This window comes from Oryctolagus cuniculus, chromosome 15 (genome assembly GCF_051225735.1).
Source record: "Oryctolagus cuniculus isolate XC-2025 breed Fujian yellow rabbit chromosome 15, ASM5122573v1, whole genome shotgun sequence".
Classification (NCBI taxonomy): domain Eukaryota; kingdom Metazoa; phylum Chordata; class Mammalia; order Lagomorpha; family Leporidae; genus Oryctolagus; species Oryctolagus cuniculus.
In genome coordinates, this window is record NC_142881.1 from 65,710,219 (window position 1) to 65,725,300 (window position 15,082).

At 40.4% G+C, this 15,082-nt stretch overlaps 1 protein-coding gene across 18 annotated transcripts in view; it reads left to right on the plus strand.

The window, feature by feature from the left end:
- Window positions 1–15,082, plus strand: part of KAT6B (lysine acetyltransferase 6B) — a 229,521-nt gene that overhangs the window by 133,870 nt on the left and 80,569 nt on the right. The window lies entirely within an intron of this gene.

Here is a 15,082-nt window from a genome sequence, read left to right on the forward strand (position 1 = left end):
TTCTAGTTCAAGTCCCATCTGCTCTACTTCTGATAACTCCCTGGTAGTGTGCCTGGGAAAGCAGCAGAAGATGGCCCAAGTGCTTGGGCCCCTGGCTCCTGGCTTCAGCCTGGCCCAGCCTTAGCCATTACGGCCATTTGGAGAATGAACCAGTGGATGGAAGATCTCTTTCCCTCTCCTTCTCTGTAACTCTGCCTTTCAAATTAATAAATCTCTTTAAAGAAGTAAATGTTTGCTGTCATTAAATTTTGGGTTTTTTTTTTTTTAAAGGCATATGTATTCTTACTACTAAAAAGTGTAGAACATAGATCAGCCCCATCAGTATTACTGTGAAGCTTGATAGAAATGCAGAATTTCAGGTCCCATCCCAGAACCACTGAACCAGCATCTCCTTTTTAACAAGGTCTCCAGCTGTTTTGTTTGCATACTGAAATTTGAGAACCAGTGATCATCTTCCCAACCCCGTAACTATCCCCCAAAACCCATTAATAACTTAGAGATGGCTCTGTGCAGTGGACTAGCAGTGGTGTTATCAGTGGGCCAGGCCCTCAGAACAAACACATGGCAGATAACTGGAAAGAAGGAGGAGGGAGAGAGGAAGAAAAGTCTAGTCTGCAGTACTGGTGTTTACTTCTGTAAATAAATGGGTTTATTAGGGTCCCTGATTATTCTTTGATTCTGTAGATTATTCTTTGTTGTGACACTGAATGTGGAAAGAATACTGAAACTTATGAACTGGTGAAAAAAAATCTATGACCTCAAAGTTTCATTGATCTGTCAAACTCACATGGGGAGATTTCTTATAACAAACGGTCTTAGATAAAAGTATTATGCACTCTTATTATTTTCATAACAATTACACCCTGCTGTCTCCCTGTAATCAGGCTTTAATTATGTTTTTAGTGTGAAGTTGCCGCACTGGGTGTCATGATACTGACAGATCACTGGGTAGGAGAGCAGAATTCGGTTTGCCCATCTCCGTGCTGGCTACTGCTTTACCTCTGTGTGATCTGTTTCCTCCAGTGTAGTGGTTGTAACAATGTAATGAGAACACTGTTCTTTGATTAACCGTGAGTTATGGTTGGTGGTGGATGCACAGCTTTATCTGTATTGTCATACACTAGGGGATAAGGTAAATTATTCCTTTTTTGTTTAAAATATAAGCTGTGAGTCAGATTTTTAAAAACTTCAAGTTGATGTGAAACATGCGTTTCTGTTAAAATATAGTACAATTTAAAATAATTTAATCGGCAAAGGAAAGAATCTGATAAAATACGTTAGTGGTACAGTTCTCTCCAGTTAAAAATGGCCGTGTTTTTGTTCCCCAGCTTCCCTTGCAGGAATTTATCCTTCAGGCTTATTTGTACATGTAATTGCATATTTCTACATTTTTGCAGAAGCAAGAGAGCGGTAATAACCTCAGTATCTGTTAGAATGGGAATGGGTTGCTTTAATTTGTGTTTGTGCTAGGTCTGTTAATACAAGCATCTCAACAAACGTGGGGATTGAGGGCCTCAGAGTTAGACAAGAGGGGGAGACTTACTTTCTATTTTTTATGCCTTTGTAATATTTGGAATTAAGAAAGAACATACATATGTGATTATTTTCAAGTCAACAAAGTAGTTAGCCCTTTCACTGAGGAGATTTAAGCTTGCAAATATGCCCATGTGTTCACTGCCCTGCCTCCTTGGAGCTTGTAAAAAATTAAGATGTCTAAGTGAATTGCATATCTACTAAATCAAAATCTGTTTTTGTGGCTTAGGTACAGAACAGTTTTAAAGTTTTTTGTTTGTTTTATTTTTTAATTTATCTATTTGAGAGACGCACAGAGTGAGCTCTCATCTGCCAGTTCACTACCCAGATGCCTGCAGTGGCTGGGGCTGGGCCAGGGTCATGCTGGAGGCAGGAAACTCAGTCTAGGTTTACCACATGGTGCCAGGAGCTCAACTACTTCAGCTATTTCTGCTGCCTCCCAGGGCCTGCATTAACAGGAAGCTGGCATGGATTCAGTGGGACATCTTAACTGCTAGGCTAAATGCTTGCCCTGCATCTTTAAAAAGCTCTGTAGGTGAGCCTTATGTTAGCATCTGGGTAAGAACCGCATCTAGAGAGCAATTCTCCTAGTATTCTTTCCCTAAAACATGAAGTATGTGTGGCACCAGGGTTGAATGACCCACAGCATTCAAGGAAGAGAGTGTCACATGGCTTTCTCTTTTGAATTAGATACTAATATTAAATTATAGCAATCAGGTTTCTGTATTAGAATTAACATTTTCTACAAAAAAAAGAACACAAAATAAATAAAAGAAATCAAAAGTTGGTCCTTTAAAAACACCAGAATTCAGAAATCTCTAGCTAGGTTGATCCATTTTATTTTATTTTATTTTTTTTTCACAGGCAGAGTGGACAGTGAGAGAGAGAGAGACAGAGAGAAAGGTCTTCCTTTTGCCGTTGGTTCATCCTCCAATGGCTGCTGCGGCCGCACCACCCAGTGCACCGCGCTGATCTGAAGGCAGGAGCCAGGTACTTCTCCTGGTGTCCCATGGGGTGCAGGGCCCAAGCACTTGGGCCATCCTCCACTGCACTCCCTGGCCATAGCAGAGAGCTGGCCTGGAAGAGGGACAACCGGGACAGAATCCGGTGCCCCGACCGGGACTAGAACCTGGTCTGCCGGCGCCGCAAGGCGGAGGATTAGCCTAGTGAGCCACGGCGCTGGCTTGATCCATTATTTTTAAGTTGGGATACATTAAGGAACTTCCATCTCCTGGCTCACTCCCCAAATGTCTCAAACGGCCAGGGCTGAGCGAAGGCAGAAGATAGAAGCAGGGAGCTCAGTTCCGGTCTCACACGCGTTATTGGAGCTATCACCACTGCCTCTCGTGGTCTGCATCAGCAGGAAGCTGGAGTCTAGAGCTGGAATTGGGAACCTGCTTTAGGCATGTGGGTGTGGGACTGATTACCTTAATCAGTGTCTTAACTGCTAAACTAACCCTCTGGCTGATCTGTAATCCCTACAAATGATTCCAGGTCCAGATGACTTTACTGGTGACTGCATTGAAAGATTTAAGAATATAGCTCCAATTCTAATTATTTATATGATTTAGAGAAAAAATATTTCTTAATTTTAGGCTGCCAAAATAATTCAGTTACCAAATCAAAGATGTTGCTAGAAAGGAAATTTAAAGAGCAGTTAGTGTCTCTCATGAACTTAAATCCCGTTTTAAAAAAAGTGACCATTTCTGAGGTGCAGTTAACATAATACAATGTACCTTCATCCAGTTTGGACAAACTCGTATATCCATATAATTATCATGGCAGTTAAAAACCCAAATACCTGGATCATCATCTGCTGCCTCGCCAGGCGCTTTAGCAGGAAATGGGATTAGAAGTGGAGTGGTGGGATTCCAGCAGCCACTCTGCTGTGGGATGCAGGCATCCCAAGTGGCTGCTTAACCTGCAATGCCACAGTGCCAGAAGGCACCAGAAGTGAAAGTTCTAAATCAGTGATTTTTAAGATGTATATTTCCCCCATAAACATGTGCTATTCTAGTATTTCTTTACCATGTATATGCTAAGAACAAAATTCAGAAATTGATGAGAAAGTACCAGCTATAAGAAATACTGTTACGTTATTATATTTAACAAATGTTTATCAAGCATTTACAGTGCATGTAGTTCTTTATTATATATGGTAATTAAGATAAGCCCAACAAGGGTCTCCTTCACTGAGCTCTCACAGTACATTGTTGACCTAAACTACGCAGACTTTTACTGATTTCACACAAGTAATGAGCTTTCTTCTTCCTGTTGTAAACCCTTAGTAGCTTTCTGTAGACTGTTAAAGTTCTAGGAAATTGAGCTTAAACAAATCCTTGCCCTGCGGGGAAAGCCCATCAAGCTTCCTGTCCTTATGAGCAGTGCCTGGCCTCAAGCGTTGGGAGATCTAGAACCTCTGCCACAAAAGGAGCCTAGTCTTCTGCTGCAGAGAACAAACTCTGCGAAACAAGGTTAGAGGTCTTCACACTGAGACAGTAATTACGCAAGCAATCCTCTTTTCCTACTGCTTATGAATACAGTAATTGAAAGGGTGGGAGGTAGTGAGAAATGAGGAAAACAAAAGTAAAAGATCGGGGCATGGACATTCTGTATGCCAGATGGTTTGTGTGCCCTCAGGGCAATTGAGAATTAAGTGTGGTAATGGAATTACACTTCTTTTATTGGTTCTGTGAGGACAAGCGCATGGAATACCAGTTATATCCTGCTTGGCATCCTTCGGGTACTGAGTAAATAGTCTAAGTAACTTACTGACTAGTGCGTAGCTCTCCACTGCCAGGTGAATCTCTGGGAAGGCAGCACATTCTCGTGGCTGGTGGTAGTGGTGATGATATTGAGAAAGTGACTAATGTGCAACTTTTCTAGCTTTTTATTTGTCTACCTATGTCTTGTTTGCATTCTCCTTCGACATTTGGATCTAATTAAATTCAGTGTTGCCTGTGTATTCCTCTGAGCAGTTAGTGCAGGTTTCTCCAGGCAGGGTGAATAATGAGAAAGTGTCTCTTCCCATTGTGCCTAGGCAGGGTTGTAGGCACCATGTCTGGATTAAAATGGTTCCCTTGGGTAACTGTAGAAGCCAGCTGCCTTTTTCTGTAGCTGAAATACAGTTTTGCTAAGTAGCAGCCATTGTTTGCCTCTCTTGTAAGTTGCTGTTATGCCTGTCCTTTAAGCATTGCCACCGTACTTGCTACCAAGTCACATAGATGACTTAGAACCAATAGCACCATTTGCATTTTCAAAATCTGGTGCCAGAGATTTCTTACTTCCTTTGTTTTTCCTGCTATCTTTAAGGTAGAATTTCTGTTTATATCCAGGTCGGTTTTCTTATCCTTCAAAGAATAATGGTTTCAAAGTTTAGTCCTGCTTCACTCATGGTTTTTGTAGCACCGGAGGTTGAATAACTTGAGAAGTATTTTGTGATTTTTTTTTAAATAAAAAGGAATCACTATAGATTTTAATGAGTTAATTTTAAAATTACATTTTCTTCAATCTAGGATAGGGTTTATATTGCTAGTATTTGACAAGCCTGCCAAAGAGAATAGTTTGTAAATCCTAAACAGACTTTAGGCAACCATGTGTTGCATTTCCAGCTGTGTTGAATCAGCCTTTGATCGCTCTTAAGAAGATAAATGCAATATCTGCTGATTCTAATGGCAGGGGTGTGTGAAAGACTTTCAGATGAAATCTTGAAAGCAAAGTCCCTGTCCAGATAAGAAATAGAAGCCCTGGAGGCAAATAATTGCTTCATTGCCCACCCCCTCCACCCCACCAAATTTGTAGATTTCAGCTCGCTCCTGCTCTCACCCCCAAAAAGAACGAATGAGATTGCTTTGTTAAACAGCAGTGTGCAGGGTTAGATTTGTTTCCTTCCAGTAGAATCTCTTTCCTTAATCAGCATGCTTATAAATGGCACACCTGCCTAATTAGAACAAGTTCTAGACTACAGGATACAAAGTGAGCATTTCAATTAACGCCACACAATTGAAACTGTTGTGGCTGATGTTCTTAGAAAGCCTTTTTTTCCTTTGTGACCTTTGTGCCTAAGCTTTTATTATTATTTTTTTTTTACTTCCAAATTAGCCTTTGATCATGGGAATTTCACAGTATGTGATCATTGAATTTTCAGTTTCTAAATTGTTTTTTAAATGAAAAAAGAAGTGACATTCTACAGCTATGGGTAGGGATGCTTTTAAAAATTTTTATTTTACTAGATTTTATGTATTTACTAACACTTAAAATACACAGACCCCTCATCAGCGTGACAGGGAGGTAAAATACAGCAGCACATTCAGGATCTCCATACATTAACAATAATAAATCCTTTTGCTCAGAGCAATATAGAAACTCAATCCACAGAGCCGGTGGGGATGATATAGTGCGCACTTGCAGAATCAATTACCCACAGAGAAGTATAATGAGCAGGGGAGGTGATATAATAAAAATCTATACAGCGAGAAAAAATTATGGTAAAATTGTTGCCTGTGTTAAGTCTTATTGTAAGTGTGTCTCCAATTATCTTCTGGAAGAAATTATTTAGTGTCTACTCAGGTCTGAAATTATGATGGAATTGTAAGAATAGCCTTATAATAAAACAAAAGAGTCCATGAGTGTAGAGAAAATGGCGACAAGCACATCTTGAATAGAGTTGCATTTTGCCCCAGAGGATCGGAAATAGACCCGGGGCTACTCTGAGGCAGAGCTGGGCACTGAACCTCCCTGCTGAGGAGTGACTGCAATGACCGAAGTTACTGCTGCTGCCCATGGGAGCAAGTTAACGCTTAGAAAAAATAAGGCAATTTAGATCATCATAGGATATCCACACTGTTAGAGTGGGTGTGTTTCTGAAGACCACATCTTGAACAGATTGCTGTAAAAGAAAATCCTTGGTGTCCATGGTCTGTCTCCCAATTAGCAGTGGGCTTGATCTGTTCAGACAGACTTCAGTTGAGTAGGTGGGTTAAATGGCAATAACTGATAAATGTCATATAGATTGCCCAAGTGGAAAAAGGAAAATAATATTGCATGTTACTCTAGAAACAACCAGAGTGGTTCTCTGCCTCTGTTGTCGCGGTGCTGTCAGTTACGAAGTTTGTGGACAGTAACATTGGCAAAGCACTGAAGTTTGTAGAAATACTTTTTTAAATACATCGAGCCAATCTATACTCTTGTTATAATTTTGTCACTCTCATTGCAGTATACTCATCATACCTGGCTTCTTCCCTTTTTATCTTTCTATTTGTGTTCTTTCTTGAGAGGGAAGAAACAGGTCAATGGGGAGAGAGTGTCACCCATGGCAACTAGTCATGGCCCCAAATCTATTTTATGTACAACACATACTATTTCTGAACGACCACTGGAAGTTAATGTTTATGGTAGTGGGGAGATAATTTTCTTCCTAGCTCATTTTCTTTTTTAAGGATTCTTTGTTTTGTTTTGTTTTAAATTAAAATTTATTTATTTGAAAGGTAGGGTTACAGAGGGAGAGGGAGAGAGGCAGAGACAGAAATCTTCCATCTGCTGGTTCACTCATGAAATGGCTAGGCTGATCCAAAGGCAGGGGCCGGAGCTTCTTCCAGGTCTCTCACCTAGATGCAGGGGCACAAGCACTTGGGGCATCTTTTGCTGCTTTCTCTGGTGAATTAGCAGGGAGCTGGATTGGAAGTGGAGCAGTTGGGACTTGAACTGGTACCCATATGGGATGCTGGCACTGCAGGCAGTGGCTTTACCCAATATACTACAGTACTGGTCTCCCAGCTGATTTTTAAGTCTTGATTCTGTCTTGTCAGATAATGCCCAGGGAGGTATGTAGCAAACATAAATGTAATTGATTATGTGTGTCTTAATAAAATAAAGCCTTCAAATTAGACAGTAATGGAATTAATCCACTTTGCCATTGATGGTTGCTTTACATGTCATATTTGTTGTCATTAAGGATTTATGTGAAATAAAGGATAGTTGTCAGTTTTGGGGGTCTTGTTGAACTAGAGGGACTTATTCCCATCCTCAGAGTAGTTTGTTCATTCATTTATTTAACAAATGTACTTTGATACTGTCCGCTACAGCAATGAACAGAGTCTTATAGTTTAGTAAGACAAACAAAATAGACACATTTTAAATAATATAATGGATAGTGATGTGTTATGAAAAAAATTGAGTAAGCTATGGAGATTCTAGAGTACTGGGGGTAGGTTAAAGTTTCAAGGAGGATGATCCAGTTTAACCAACCTTTCCTATAAGGCAGTGTCAGAATCAAGCTGCAAGCAACATGAAGGACAAAACACAAAAAAAGTGAAAGCAAAAGGTCTGGAGTCAGCCGACTGGGGTCCCTTTTTCTTACTAGCTATGTTTCCACAGGGAGACACTTAACCTACCTGTAAAATGGAGATGAAAGAAGCTGCCAGCTCTTGTCTCACAGAGTTTGCATTGAGCACAAGTGAAACACTTGAGAAGTAAAGCATTACCTAAACTTCAAATTTCAGTACAGTAGAACAAAGGGCTGTAAATTCTTTTTAAGGATTTTATTTATTTATTTGAGAAGTAGAGTTACAGACAGTGAGAGGGAGAAACAGAGAGAAAGGTCTTCTGTCTGTTGGTTCACTCCCCAAATGGCTGCAATGGCCGTAGCTGTGCCGATCCGAAGCCAGGAGCCGGGTGCTTCTTCCTGGTCTCCCATGCGGGTGCAGGGGCCCAAGTACTCGGGCCATCCTCCACTGCTTTCTCAGGCCATAGCAGAGAGCTGGACTGGAAGAGGAGCAGCCAGGACTAGAACTGGAGCCCATATGGAATGCTGGCGCCACAGCTGGAGGCTTAACCTACTGCACCACAGCGCCAGCCCCAGGGCTGTAAATTAAAGAGATACAGAAGAGCCCTTCCACTCAACTTGTTTTGGAGCTACGTGAGCTAAAGTGTAGACACTGTCTAGTGGTGAACTGTTAGATTCTTTGGGATTATGAGTTTATATATTTATCTTTGTTTGCTTGGTGGTGACACCCCCTGCGGCCCCTTCCCCCGCCTCCACGCACCAAGATTCATTTATTTATTTTAAAGTCAGAGTTACAGAGAGGGAATTGGGGGAAGATATCTTTCACCTGCTGCTTCACTTCCTAGATGGCCACAATAGCCAGGGCTGAGCCAGGCTGGAGCCAGAGAAGCCAGGGGCCTTCTCTAGTTCTCCCTCGGTGGTTTCAGGGGCTCACGTATTTGGACCGTCTTCTGCTGCTTTTCCTAGGCCATTAGCAGGGAGCTGGATCAGAAGTGGAGCAGCCGGGACTGGCAACCATATGGGATGCTCATGTCACAGGTGGCAGCTTCACCCACTATGCCACAGCACCGGCCCCTGTTGTGGTGTTTATTTAAGATTTTGTATTTGTTGCTTTTCCTCCTTTGACATATTTTATTCATTTTCTTTTAATTTTCCCCTTAGATTGTTTTAGGCTCTTGGCTCACAATTAAGACATTTTTCTAGCTTATTGCTATATTCTTGATTAATTATCTTTTAATGTTTATTCATTTTTGTTTATTTAAGAGACAGAGAAAGATATTGCATCTGTTGATTCACTCTGTAACAGCTCAGGCTGGGCCAGGCTAAAGACAGGAGTCAGGAACTCGAACCAAGTCACAACATGAGCGATGGAGGCTCAGGCACCTGAGCCATCCCCCACTGTCTGCCAGGGTGTACTTTAGCAGAAAGTTGGTTTGGAAGTGGAATAGCTAGGACTTGAACCAGCACTTAGATGTTGGATTCAGGCAGCTCGAGCAACTGCTTAACCTACTGCACCACAACACTCTCCCAACTAAATTTTTTTTAATCCTCTAGGATTATTATTCCTGACAAGGGCTCAGAATCAGTCTTTCATGGAATAAATCTAAACTCAAAAACGATTTATTTGTGCTGATGTTTATTAAGGACTTGAAGTTGTTTGTTTGGTCTCTTTGTTTTTGTAGCCAAAGTGGATTTTGCAATAATTGTAACAATATTTGAACAGAGCTTCATAGTTTTACAAATACTTTCCGTACTCACTTGACATCTGAACTTTAGCAACCCTAAACCTAGACAACACAGACATAGGCATGGAAACCTGAGTATAAATCCTGGTCTTTCTGTGATGCAAGTATGTATGAATGTGTTAGGAAAAAGTGCTAAATGGGTTTGTTTTTAACACTTGGAATTACTAATTTTTTTCAGATAATATAAATGAAATTTAATAAGGCAGATGTATCCATAAGGGATTATGGAAAGAAGGTGTGTCCTTGATCATTGTAGACTGAGATCATAGAAGTGTCCTACAGAGCTCTTTTTTTGGTTCACTATCAGGAAGAGGATGTGAGCCTGGCTATCCCTGGCTCTGATACAGTGCATGAGCTTTTGTTTGTCTTTGTCTGGTTACTTGGACTAACAAGACTTAAGAGACATATTGTTTCTTTCAAAACAGAAATGAATCAATAAAACTTCTCAAAAATGCATTGTTGTATTGGGCATGGCACCACTTGGGATCCTCACATCTTGTGTCACAGTGCCTGGGTTCAAGTCCTGGCTCTGTTACCATTTCCAGCTTCCTGGTAGTGTGTATCCTGAGGGACAGCAGGTGATTGCTCAGATACTTGGTTCTCTGCCATTCACGTGGAAACCTGGATTGAGTTCCTGGCTTATGGCTCCTGGCTTTGGTCTGGCCCAGCCCTAGCCACAGATGTTGCAGGCATTTGGGAAATGACCTCGTGGGTGAAAGATCTCTTTCTCTCTCCCTTTTTGTCATTCTGTCCCTGTGCCTTTAAAAAGAGAATTGGCCTGGATTTCAAGACTGTTTGATCAGAAAAGTTTATTTCGGGATCAGGGTCCTGAAGACACTTTAAAATTCTAAGTTTGACAGAATCAATGAAAAATTAGAGCTAGGAAGGACCTTAAGGATGATCTAGTTATAGAACTGTTGAAACATGTGATCTGGAAAGGACCTTGGAAGAGGCTTGGATGCCCAGAGTGAGTAGGGGGACGTAGTGCTCTGTTGTGCTTTGACCGCCCTGGTGAGGCTCATCCAGTTGCTCCTTGATCTCTCCTGGTTACAAGGACCTTTTTCACCTCAAGAATAATCCATGCCACAAATGCTGTGTGTTTCCGCTTATTTGAGTGCCTGCAGTACTCAAACTCATAGAGAACAGGATGAAGAATAGAGATTGCTGGGGGCTAGGGGGATGGGAAATGGAGAGTTACCATTTCATGCGAAATAGTCCTAGCTTCCTTCACTGTGTCACAATTTTTTTTTTTTTTTTTTTGCTTTACTTTTGAATCATGATCAAGATCGGTCCACACATTGTGGTGGACTGATAGGCCTTTTAAATATTTCTTAATCTGTTGATTCTGCTTCTGTGTGTATTTCCTACTGTTTCTCCCTTTTATTTTATATGTTGAAGAAACAGGGTTATTTATCTTCTAGAATTTTGGTACTGAAATTTCCTTGTTCTACAGAAAACAATAGTCCTCTCTCTCCTCTGTCCTGTGTATTTTGGTTGAGTCAGTAATTGGATTGAAATCTTGTGTTTTATAAATGCTTATAATCCAACCATAAAATAATTCATTCTAGATCTCTTTTGAGAATGAAGCGGTGAGTGCTGTTTGGTTTTTCTTTAGTTTTCTGTTTTGAAAGGTTATAAACATGCAATGTAAAAAAAATCAAAAGAATAGTATAATAAACACCTATATACCCTCACATAGATTCACTATTAATATTTTATCATGTTTGCTTCCTATGTCCCTCTGCACATTCACATACAGACACACTTAAGGTTTTTTTCCTTGACTTATTTGAAAGTTACAGTAACATGACACTTTACATCTAAATATTTCAGCAGATACCTCCAAAGAACATACATCTTCTATATAATCTCAATTATGTTCCCTCAAGAAATTTGTATTTTGTTTAGTTTGTAAATGGTCTAATATTTAGTGTATCTTCCCCTAATTATCCTAATAATATCATTTACAGATGAGTGGCTTTTAAAATCCATAAATTGTATTTAGGTTTTATGACCCTTTAGTTGCCCAAACTGATTCTGGCATTTTTTGGGTCTTACATGATATGGACAAAATCTCTCTGAAAGGCTGAGTGACAAAGGAGAGAGAGGGGGGTGGGGATCTATCTTCCATCTGCTTGTTTAATTTGCAAATGACTGCAACAGTCAGGGCTGGCCCAAGTTAAAGGCAGGAGCCAGACCTCCATCCTGGTCTCCCACAAGGGTGGCAGGGGCCTAAGCTCTTGGTCCATCTTCTATTGCCTTCCTAGGTGCATTGGCAGGAAGCTGGATCAGACAGGAGCAGCTAGAACTCAAACCAGCACTGACATGGCAGGTAGGCATGGAAAGTGGCAATGTAACACTTTGTGCCACAACAGCTCCAAGACTGACATTTTTTGAAGAGGCCAGACAAATTGTTTTACAAAATTTCCTCAGTTTGGATTTGCCTGATTTCTTTGTGACTAGATTCCCAGGAAGTGTCCAGCAAAGAATGCCGTGTAGCTAGTGAGTCCTTTGGGGAAGCACACAATGTCAGTTTGTCCTGTATTGATTGGTTAAGGAAATATCTATTAGGTTTCTCCATTGTAAAGGTATCTTCTCGCCATTGTAATGAATCATCTGTGGAATGTTAGCAGTTGCCTTTTTCAGTAGTTTAAAAAATATTGCCAAGAGATTATGAGCACATTAGTACATAGTTATTGCCACTGAGGAGATAGGTTTTTTTTTTTTTTTTTTTTTTTTAAATTTTTTGACAGGCAGAGTGGACAGTGAGAGAGAGACAGAGAGGAAGGTCTTCCTTTTGCCGTTGGTTCACCCGGCAATGGCCGCTGCGGCCGGCACACCGCGCTGATCTGAAGGCAGGAGCCAGGTACTTCTCCTGGTCTCCCATATGGGTGCAGGGCCCAAGGACCTGGGCCATCCTCCACTGTACTCCCGGGCCAGAGCAGAGAGCTGGACAGGAAGAGGAGCAACCGGGACAGAATCCGGTGCCCCGACCGGGACTAGAACCTGGTGTGCTGGTGCCGCAGGTGGAGGATTAGCCTAGTGAGCCGTGGCGCCGGCCGAGGAGAGAGTATTTTAACATTTATTTTTCTGAGAGGAATAGAATGGAGATAGCAAAGGCGAGATGTAGACTTCAGTGTAAGCAGACGTGTGTGTGTCCTAACTCCTCACTTGAGCCTGGTAACTGTAGAATAGTTACCTTGAAGCAGGCATGTCTCATGTTGGAGCCCTGAGGTTTGATTCCTGGCTCTGACTTCTGTCTCTAGCTTCTCACTAATGCAGACTCTGGAAGGCAGTGGTGATAGCTCAAGTAGTTGGGTTCCTGCCACCCGTGGGGGAGACATGGAATGAATCCCCAGCTCCTAGCTCTGGCCCCAGCCCAGTTACAGCTGTTGCAGTCATGTGGTGGTGGGATCTGTGTTTCTTTCTGCCTCTAAAATAAATAAGTAAATTGTCTAACTTCTTAGATTCTCAGTTTTGTCCCTAAAATGGAGACAAACCAAACAAATTATTGGCAAGGTTGTTAGATGATTAAATGACATATAATGCAAGAATGACCTGTAGCCCAGAAGCAGCCCCAGGTCCATTGTGTATGAGACGAGGAGGTGTTCCCAGGGCAGAGCTTGCTGAATATTTTCATTTTAGATTACTCATGAGCATTCATGCTTAAGATTAGTTTTAAAGTAAAATATGTTGATGTGAAAATGTGATCAACAGGTTAGGTGCCTCTGAGATTTCAAAGAAAGGACTTAGAAATTTTGAGATTTGGTGTTTTATTTTCAGACCTCATAAATTTCATTTGTCTGCGATAGACTTGTATAGAAACACGTTGTCATTTACTCAGACCTCTTTTCTGACTGTAATCCATTTTACTTTATTACAAGGGATTATTTTTCTTAAACAGTTTATATGTAGTCTGATGGGGAGTAGTGAGTCATAATAATTCTGTGACCCATATACATACATTACTGTAAAAGTTTCATTTCATACAAGTGACAATTTTTTGAAGTTAATTAGACTTGGCTACACTGAGGTTAGCAAAAAGTGCTTTGAATTATCAATAATTCAGCAGGGCAGACATTTCTGTATAATGCAGTGGTTTTATAGAGTATTGTGAGATAGTTATCCTTAAAATAAATGGTTGCAAGCATACATCAGTGTGGTAGGGCTCACTTGAATGCAGCGTTAAGTGATAGCATCTATGCTTTCTATTATTGGGTAGATTGTGGGACATCAGTCTTTCTGGCCATGAACTACTAGCAACCTTTGTCCTTTGTGTTACCTTTAGTTAAAAACGAAAAATGAGCATGAATGCTGGCTGATGGCCATGTCTCTCTTACAGCTAAAAATTCATCTGGGAAAGAAAAATGGGATAGTTTCATTGCATGAATGATATGTGACATTTTGTAAATTATTTATCACTGCAAGGATGGCAGCGGTGGCTTGAACATTGTTATATCAAATGAAAGCAGGAATCCCATTAGTACAAGGACTGGGTTTTAGCTAGAATCTATCAGGGGAATGTTGTCACTTTAAAACCAGATTGTTCTTTTAATTGCTATTTAAAGGAACAAAAGTGTTCCCAAGGTACTGCAGTAGAGCGGTTGCAAGTAATAACTGTGGATCCATAATTATGCAGTGCTGATTATCTGGCATTTAAAAAACTGTGGCTGGAGTCAGTGACCAATTTGTTGTAGCTTGTATTTTGGTTTCCAAAAGACAACCAGAAACAGTACAGAATGTTTTAATACTCTGCTTTTTAACTGGGGCCACAAAAATACATTTGCATAGCTACCACAGGAAGTAAAAAACTGTGCATATTAAAGAAATTAAGCTGAAAATAAGGGCAAGACAGTGAAATGCTCACAACAGAAAATAAAATTGACAGCCGCATTAAACAGTTTTGCAAATGCTTGGTCATAGGATGGATTTTTGACTTTGATGAGATGTCACAAGAATCGAGATATTTATTGGAATCATTTAATTTTAAAAGTTTAAAAATTGGCATATTTAAACATTTATTTAGTTAGCAAATATTTTGAGTGCCTCCTGTGTACCACTCAATGTATTAAGCATTTGGAATACCGTGGCTGAACCTACAGTTTATTCTATGTTGATATGTATTTTGAGAATTAGACCTAGCAAAAGCTTATATTTAATTTACATAAAACATTTCTAATTATGTCATGTTGTCTTGTTCTGTATTTTTGATTATGAGATTCAAATATAAAGACATCAATCAGTTGACTAGCAGATGAGTGAAGGCTGAGAATGTACAATAAAATTTTAGTTTTCATAGTTTTAGCTGTTCAAAACAATGTGACCAGGTCTGTAGATACAGTCAACTATTTATATAGATAGGAATACCAGCTCCTAGCAAGTAGCAGTGGAGACACTGAAATACATGTAGATTTATACATTGTTAAAAGAATTTCCATAGTGACAGTTACAGGGTGCTAGAGGGTTAGACAAATGTTTGGTGTTTCTTTTATAATGTGGGAATTTATAAGAGATTGAGGGT